The 6,000-nt window shown below is 41.6% G+C and overlaps 1 long non-coding RNA gene across 2 annotated transcripts in view; it reads right to left on the bottom strand.

Moving 5' to 3' along the window:
• Positions 1 to 332: 332 nt before the first annotated feature.
• Positions 333 to 6,000, bottom strand: part of LOC110345376 (uncharacterized) — a 114,443-nt gene continuing 108,775 nt past the window's right edge. For both annotated transcript variants that reach the window (XR_015448786.1, XR_002388681.2), the window contains one exon: positions 333 to 2,022. This is a non-coding gene — a long non-coding RNA (uncharacterized LOC110345376). The remainder of the gene's footprint in view (positions 2,023 to 6,000) is intronic.

Genomic DNA, 6,000 nt, shown 5'->3' with positions numbered 1-6,000 from the left:
AAAGTTAGCTGAGGGGCATAATTTGTTACACAAATAAACAAACACCATTTGGTTCCATCTGTGGCTACTGCAGTTATAATGAAAATCTAAAAACAACTGTAATGCTTCTAACCATAAAATTATAAGGCAAGAAAGTGGATTTAGATAACTCTAAGAGCCTTAATTATATGTTTGTAAACTCACACACAAAGCTTTTACTCAAATTTAGCTCTGGCTCAAATAGCACACCCAAAGCACAATTTTTATTTTGCCCTTTCCTCTGCTGCATGGATCTAAGACCCCAGGCATTGGAAAGCTCCATCCTTATGAAAGAGTAAGTGATGCTCATGGAGAAGAGGGTGGAGAAAAAGCAGTTTAATGTGGCAAAGAAGCCAGAGAGATAGGATCCATTGTATGCAGGTGCTCCTGGGACCTGAAGACAAGATCTGGCCAGCATTCCAGTGTCAGAACTATAAGCCAGAAGTCCAATGTCTTCACTTTCCAGGGATTCAGAGAGGTCAAACAATTTCCTCGGGTCACACAGGAAGTTAGGACTCAAATTACTAGAGCCCTGGTTTAAACATTCTTATTCTTCACCTCTGCCTGTGCAAGGGCATGGTGGCAGCAGCATGTCCTGGGGCTGACAATCACAACCCAGTGAGAGCCGACCAAGTATCCAGCTGAAGTGAGGCAGCCCTGTCTCCTCAGTGACTCCAATCTCTGCAGAAGGGCACAGAGGAGAACTGGCCACTTCCGCTCCGCTGTCCAGTCCCTAACACGAGCTGGGGCCAGGAAACCAAGGCAGCAGTAGTGCCAGTAGATGGATGGCACCAACCTCCTGCGTGTCGCACTTGAGCCAGAACTGGGCGAGGAGAAGGGAGTGAGCCAGCACCCAAGGCAGGAACGTCCCAGAGACCAGGGAAGCGGCAGAATGTAAAGCAGAGCAAGACCCAAAAGCATGGCTGAGCAACTCTGCAAATAGTGAAACCACTGAATCATACACTTTAAATGGGTAAATCATGTGTTATGGAAATGACATCTCAATAAAATTGATATCAAAAAATAATCAAAAGTAAAATTTAAACAATAAATAAAGTCCCTTGTGTTTTTCAGGTGTGCATTTTCACAAGCCTTACCAGTGTTTCCTTACGATAACACAAGGGAAATCCACACCATGGGGTGGTATGGGTTCTCACTGCCCCTGCCCTGCTCCCTGTGCTGTCTTGCTTCAGGGGCCTCTTCATGGGCTGAGGCTAATCAGGGACTGGATTCCCAGGAAGACTGTGGTGACCCCCCAGCGCCCACATCTGTAGCATTTGACAGAGCCCTTTAATGCTTTAACCCAGATGTCTCTATTCTAAGGCACAGGTCCTGAACCTAGAAGAGAGGAAGACATACTCAAAAGGTGTACCTGTTAAACAGTCATCTGTGAGTTGTTCAGTTTGACTCCCAGAACCACCTGCCATATTAAGAGAGTGCAGTGTAGAGACTGGAATTTGTAAGAGCCTTGCAGACCAACGGGACTAAAATGTTTTTTAGGTCCAGGCAACTTTCTGTCCCCTGATCCAAGTAATAGGAGATAACTGTTTACTTTTTCTTTTTAAACCTTTATAACTAAAGGAGCAGGAAGTAGAAAAAGATATTTTTAAAGGATTTTTTCTTTTAATGTTTACCCACAATTTCTGTATTCTGAGTCAGAACACAGAAAATGACAAATAGGTTCAGACCATCTTAGAAGAATAATGAAGACAGACATTGAAAACTGTATAAAACAAATTTATCTGGCCATCTGCTAAAGGGCTCACTTTAACACAGTAACATTTAACTCTAAATATCCCCAATCAGGCTCAATTTCCCGTGGAGCCATTGCTATGAGTTCCTGAGAGCCATGTGGATGGAGGGAAGATAACTTCGCATAGGTTTCAAGGAAAACATCTTTAGTCTCTTCTGCTTTTAGACATCATGTCTCTGGAATGTGTTAGCCATAGTTGTTTCTCTTCTCTAGTTTCTAGACCAGTTTCAGGTTGTTGAAACTCAAGGCTGCTGAAAGGGAAAAGCAAATTATTTCAATGCAAGGAAAACACAAATGGCAGCATCAAGCCCACATAGCCCATGCCCCATGAAGCAAGAGCGTGGGTTAGGGTGCCTCAAAGGAATACTGAGGAGTGATCTTACCATAGAAAAATGCAGGCCCCAGCTTGCAGCATCTATGAAACTACAAGAAACAGCAACAAAAGAGGATAGTTTTTTTCTGTTTTTAGGGGAAGAGTGGTGGTGATCAGACAACTCCTGTCTACTGGGGTTAGACATGAAGTCATATGAGCACCCTAGGTAACAGAGCTCAAGGAGCACTCTTCTGACAGGACCTCCAACAGCTGTCCTGTGCTGGTTTCCAGGCATCTGTCATGGATGCAATGTCACCTTATTGCTTTGTTTTTAGGATACATGGGGAAGGGAGGGAATCCATATGTCAAAATCCATGATGAGGTGTTAGCAAGAGAAGAGTATAATGGCTATAGTGCTTTAAACAACTTAGCTACAAACTTTTGTCTTGTTGTGGTAGTGTTGTTGGTGGCGTTTTGGTTTTATAAATCACAGCTTCTCACTCCTGAATTGAAAACCCTAATAAGTAATTGTGGCTCTTGTTGCAGCATATCATCACCTAGGTCAATGGATATGGAGTAAAGGTATTTGGCCAATTGTTCTCTGGAATGGCAAGGCCAAGTTTTCCACATGATCAAAAAAGGAACAACCCTATGACCTAACTGAATATAGGAGCCAAAGACCTCTGGACTTTGCCTTCAGCTAATGTCTTTCTTTTTACAAAAGAAAGAAGTCAGTACCCAGTTAGAACCAAGTTGTTTAATTTGTACAATGTAAAGACAAAGTGAAGATAAGAAACAATTAGCAGAGAGTAGATATAGACAGCAGCTAAAGAATGAGCACAAGATAGATTTTTAAGCTTCCCTACTCCTACCTCATCTGTACTACAAGTTCCCATAACTGCTTTGCATAATGAAAGGTGAATGCCTCAAAATGAAAGGTAAGTGTTTCCTTCACAAGAACTGTATTTGTTTCTTGTCAAATATCTTTTACCCTCAAGTCCTTTAGAATTATGGGATGTTGTATGTTCATAAGCACCCGGTAGTCAAATACAACTGGTCTTTCTCATAAAAATATATGACTCAAAGTTGAATTTATTTTACTAAGAAGCCACTCTGCTAATCCAAACTCCTCTTTCCAGATACTGAACCTTAAACATGAGGATAATTTGGGGACCTCTTTTGGAGGCCCTATCCGAAGAGTGTTTCTTCACTTCTATTAACTAGGGTTATTGTATCATTTAATGTCTAAGTGAGATACTTGGAGAATAAAAAAAGGGTTACCTTAGTCCATTTTGAGTTGTTACAACAGAGTACCACAGTTTGGCTAACTTTTAAACAATAAGAGTTTACTTGGCTCACAGTTCTGGAGACTGGGAAGTCTAAGATCAGGGGCTATGCCTGGTGAGGGGCTTCATGTTGCGTTATAATATGGTGGCAGGTGTCACATGGTAAGACCATGAAAGTTGAGGGTGAAGTTGCTTTATGACCCACTTCTGCAAGAACACTCATCCATTTATGAGGGCAGAATCTCATGATTAAATCACACCCTAAAGTGCTGGCTTCAGCAGTACATATACACTAAATCACATCCTAAAGGTTTCACCTCTCGACACTGTTGCACTGAGGATCAAGTTTCCACATAGTAAACTTTGGGGACACATTCAGGCCACTGCAGGAGGCTGTAATTATTCCTGAACAATATGTATGAGCTGAGACATATAGTCGCCCTGTGACTGCCTCATGACCCTGTAACATTTTCCCATTCTATTTTCTGTGTAACTATGATTTCTTTACCAGTCTGGGGAATTTGGAAGGTTCCCTCTCCTCTCTCTCTCTCTCTCTCTCTCTCTCTCTCTCTCATCTCTTAGCTTTTAAAAAAATGAATATAGTTATATTGAAAATTGTTTTTTACCCTGTGAACACTTCTCCAAATACTATTTCTCTCATAAGGAAGTATTTGTGCCCACACTGAATCTATTCAACTGAAAATCACCACACTAGGCAGAAACATTCCAGTTCTTGAGAACTTCAGCATGAAGTGTGCTTCAGGAAAGAGAGAGATGGAGGGTGCCAGTGGCTTTGCCCCAGTGAGCAAGAGCTGCTCACTTCAGGGCAAGAAGGATAAGGAGTGGCCTCATTCAAATGCAGAGTCTGATTTAGGTCTAGAGGCTATTGAAATGTTTGAACAGTTTCAATGAGAGTTAACTGTCAATGACTGACCACCAAACAAGTCTAGTCACCACTGCCTTTGACAAGGTCACCATATCAGCTACCTAGAGTCTAATGGAAGTACAATCAAGGCTAGTAGAAATGTTCTACACAATGTGGGAAATGACTGTACTTTAATTATTAGATTATTTAGAGGAACTGGACTTTGAAGGAGCAGAGATCAAAAAAGAATTTTTGTGGCAGAACATAAATAGTATTTTCACAATGTTGTCCTGGGAGATATAAAGGGTCAACAACTACCAGATCCTTCAGACTAATCTTGTCTGGAACAGTCCTTGGCATGTCACAGAGTCATATATGTTTCACTGTGGGTTGTGTCCTGGAAGGCAGTTATCCTAAACAGATTTGCCTTTGGAAAGATAAAAAGGTGTCTTAAGCATTGATATGCTTAAATAGTTTATTAAGTCAAGTTGTCCTACCTTCAACAAGATACACTTGAACAAAAGGGAGTCAGCAGGTGCTGGAAAGCTTTTGGGGTCCCACCAGATGGAAACGCTAAGTCACTGATTTGGGGCTTTCTATGGTTGAACATGGCCCCTAAAAGTTCATGTATAGAAGACAGTCCTCTAATTCATATGCAGGTGCTGTGTGGAGGAGAGGATTTTGGAAGCCATTAGGATTAAGTGAGGTTGTGAGGACGTTAGTGGTTTTAAAGGAAGAGGAAAAGAGACCTACACTAGCATGCTTACTCTGTCTCACTGTGTAATATCCTCCATGCCGTGATACAGCAAGAAGGCCCCTACCAGATGATGATGCCATGTTCTTAAACTTCTCAGCCTCAAGAAAGAAATGAATTTATTTTTCTTTATAAATTACTCATTCTCTGGTATTCACTTATTGCCACAAATGAGAGACTAAGATACAGGTGCTGGAAGTCCTTTAAACAGTTTCTCATCCATCCATTCAGCTTTAATCACTGATTACCAAATAGATGAGCAACTCATGTTTGGTCACTTCTGTCCTAACATGAGCAGTTTTGGGAGTTGTGTGAGATTAGTGAGCTTGGATTAAAAATCTTTACCTGACCTTAGTTGGTTGTATAAATTTTGTATGATGGTTCAGGGACAATTAAGGACAAGAAAACAGGTAAAACTTTTGAGTCTTTAAGGGCCCCAGAACTTGGAAAGTCGAAGTACAAGAGAAAAGTGTTTCCCATGCTAAAAAACAATCAACAAGCCCAGGGAAGCTCTGAGCACTGGTGACCTGCGTTTGGGAAATCTCTGTAAAACCCCAACATTGCTTCCCACCTGTTAGAAGGCAGTGAGGGTCACCAACTGGAAGCTACCCTGCTGCCCAGTGTTCAGGTCCTTCTGCACTTTACTAAGAGGAGCAGTGGTTTGCTGTGTTTTCTCATCTGAAGCAAATGAGTGAGCAAGAGTATTACTTTCCACTGAGGCTTTTTTATCCTTCTCCATTCTTGATTTATGGATGTGGTCAGAAAGGAAAGCCCTTGCCCACCACAATCTTTAGTTACCACTGCTGGATACTCCAATTTCACCCTGTATCCTCAACAACCATTCTCAACAGAGTAGAATCAGCAAGAGAATCAGAGGGGTGTGTTCCTTTGTCCCCAAGTGGCCACATGAATAATCTTCTGATGAGCATTTTGCATTTCTACTTATGAGGGAGATTTCTTTAACCACTCATGCCTGTGGTCTGTCTGAACAAGAAATCATTTTGCACTCCT

The sequence above is a fragment of the Heterocephalus glaber genome, unplaced genomic scaffold (assembly GCF_053883595.1).
Source record: "Heterocephalus glaber isolate CG9 unplaced genomic scaffold, H.glaber_assembly_v1.0 deba00000546, whole genome shotgun sequence".
NCBI lineage: Eukaryota > Metazoa > Chordata > Mammalia > Rodentia > Bathyergidae > Heterocephalus > Heterocephalus glaber.
This window is presented reverse-complemented; position numbering and strand designations above follow the sequence as displayed.